Source organism: Galeopterus variegatus, unplaced genomic scaffold (assembly GCF_000696425.1).
Source record: "Galeopterus variegatus unplaced genomic scaffold, G_variegatus-3.0.2 Scaffold96, whole genome shotgun sequence".
NCBI lineage: Eukaryota > Metazoa > Chordata > Mammalia > Dermoptera > Cynocephalidae > Galeopterus > Galeopterus variegatus.
In genome coordinates, this window is record NW_007726207.1 from 935,222 (window position 1) to 938,097 (window position 2,876).

Below are 2,876 nucleotides of genomic sequence, written 5' to 3' on the forward strand. Positions count from 1 at the left end.
TTTTTTTTTTTTTTTTTTTTTTTTTTTTTTTTTTTTTCCGTGTCCGGCAACGGATTGCAACCCTCAGTGTTGCCCCCGTACCGGACCAGGGACCGGCAATGGGATTGCAAACCTCGGTGTTGCTCCCACGCCTCGCTCAGCCAGTGAGCGGGAGCCGGTCTGTATGTGGGATCCGAACCCTCGGGCGGCAGTGCTGCCGCGCCTCCTAAGCGGCGCACTATCCAGTGCGCCACTGGGCCGGCCCTCTAAGGCAATTTTATATCCATAGCTAATTTCAAGGGGGTGGGAAAGTGTGATTCTACCATATGCTGGGAGGAGAACTATAAATATTTGGTGGACAACACAAATGCCTACCACAAAATGTACATGTCAAGAGTCAAATAGGCCTGGTGTGACTATGTCCTGTGCAGCTGTTCTCCGGAGCAGCAGTCACTTCTCTTTGTCGCCTTCTCTCCCACCTAAGTGCATGCCACCACTCCAGGGAATGTTTGGTGGACATGGACGTGAGCCCCCTGAGGCCCCAAAACTATCTTTTTGGTCGTGAACTAAAGGCTGACAAAGATTATCACTTTAAGATGAATAATGATGAAAATGAGCAGCAGTTACCTTCAAGAACGGTCAGTTTAGGTGCTAGTGCAAAGGCAATGAATTATGAGGGCAGTCCAGTGAAAGTAACACTGGCCATTTTGAAAATGTCTGTACAGCCAGCTGTTTTCCTTGGTGGCTTTGAGATAACACCACCTGTGGTTGACGTATGGCTCAGGGCCTGTGCATATTAGTGGATAGCACTTAGTAGCTGTGGACAAAGATGCATAATCGGAAGATGAAGAGGAGGAAGATGTGAAACTCTTAATATATCTGGAAAGTGATCTGACCCTGGAAGTGGTAGCAGGATTCCACAGAAAAAAGTAAAACTTACTGCTGATGAAAATGATTATGATGATGATGATGACTTTGATGATGAGGAAACTGAAGGAAAAACTCTGGTGAAGAAATCTGCATGAGATATTACAGCCAAAAATGCACAAAAACCAAACCAGAATGGAAAAGACTCAAAATCTTCAACACCAAGATCAGTAGGTCAAGAATCCTTCAAAAAGCAGGAAAAAAAAAAAAAAAAAAATCCTAAAACACTGAAAAGACCTAGCTCTGTAGAAGACATGAAAGCAAAACTTTAAGCAAGTATAGAAAAAGGTGGTGCTCTTCCCAAAGTGGAAGCCGAGTTCGTTAATTACGTGAATTGCTTCTGGATGATTGACCAGGAGCCTGTTTAAGATCTCTGGTAATGGAGGAAATCTCTTGAAGAAAGCAGTTTGAACGGTTTGTTACAAATCTTCATCTTAGTTCATTTCTGTAACAGTTGATATATGCTGTCCTTTTTATAATGCAGAGTGAGAACTTTCCCTACAGTGTTTGATAAATGTTGTCCAGGTTCCGTTGCCAAGAATGTGTTGTCCAAAATGCCTGTTTAGTTTTTGAGATGGAACTCCACCCTTGCTTGGTTTTAACTATGTGTGGAATGTTATGATAGGACATAGTAGTAGTGGTGGTCAGACATGGAGATGGTGGGGAAACAAAAATATACATGTGAAACAAACTCCGTATTTTAATGAAGTAAAAAAAAAAGAGTTAAATAAGTTATATAGACAGTGAGTCCATATGCTGTGGGAGTTTGGAGGAGAAAATGAGCAATAAGATCTAAGATATTCATTCATTTGTTCATTCGTTAATTCATTCTTTTTATTCAATGTACACATCCCTCCTAGTGCTAGATACTTTACTGAGGAATGGTCATACAGCCTTAAACAAACCTGAGAAAAATCCCTGTTTGCTTGAATATTATCTTCTAGTGGGGGGAGACTTGGGCTAGGCCTTGAAGGATGAGTGGAATTTAGAAAATTATACAAGGAAGTGCCTTCTAAGTATAGGGACTAGAGTTCATTTCACTAGAAACCGAAAAAGCATTAGGAATAAATAAATGGCAAAATCACTTCATGAATATGATTTATTTAACTTCCCTATACTTAAGGAACATGTTTTAAAACCACAATCACATGGTTAAAAAATTATATTGTTTGGATTAAAGGGAATTAATATGAACACTTTAAATTAATAATTGAAATCAATTACATAAAATATTTTTAATCACTATATTCTTACTTGATCATGTTATGCACACAATACAATGTTTATGGGGGGGACTTCAAAAAGTTCATGAAAAAATGGAATTATAAGATAAATAATAAAATATATAAACTTTATTTCTCAACATAATCTCCATCAAGTTCAAGACACTTTTGTAAGCAGTGATACAGCCATTTAGTTCATCCCTAAAGAATTTAGGGTCCTGGGAATTTAACCATGTCAATGCAGTCTTTTGTACATTATTAGCTGAAGAAAATGAGTGCCCTTTAAAGATTTTTTAAGATTAGGTAACAAAAAGAGGTCAGAAGGAGCCAAATCAGGACAGTAAGATGGATGCCTAATGATTTCCCATTGAAACTCCTGAACAATTTCCCTTGTTTGATGAGAGTAATGAGCAGGAGTATGTCATGGTGGAGAAGGACTTTCTGATGAAGCTTTCCCAGGTGTTTTTCTGTTAAAGCTCCAGCTAATTTTCTTCAAACACTCTCCAAGTAAGCAGATGTTCAAGTCTTTTGGCCCTCCCAAAAGTCAACAAGCAAAATACCTTGAGCATCCCAAAAAACTGTTGCCATGACCTTTGCTCTCGACCAGTGCACTTTTGCTTTGACTGGACCCCTTCCACCTCTTGGTAGCCATGGCTTTGATTATACTTTGTCTTCAGGATTGTACTGGTCAAGCCATGTTTCATCTCCTGTTACAATTCTTTGCAGAAATACTTCAAGAACTTGGGC

General features: G+C 39.3%; 1 pseudogene; it reads left to right on the forward strand.

Annotated features, from left to right (window-relative positions):
* Positions 1 to 497: 497 nt before the first annotated feature.
* LOC103599154 lies at positions 498 to 1,364 on the forward strand (annotated as a pseudogene).
* The last annotated feature ends 1,512 nt before the right edge of the window (positions 1,365 to 2,876 follow it).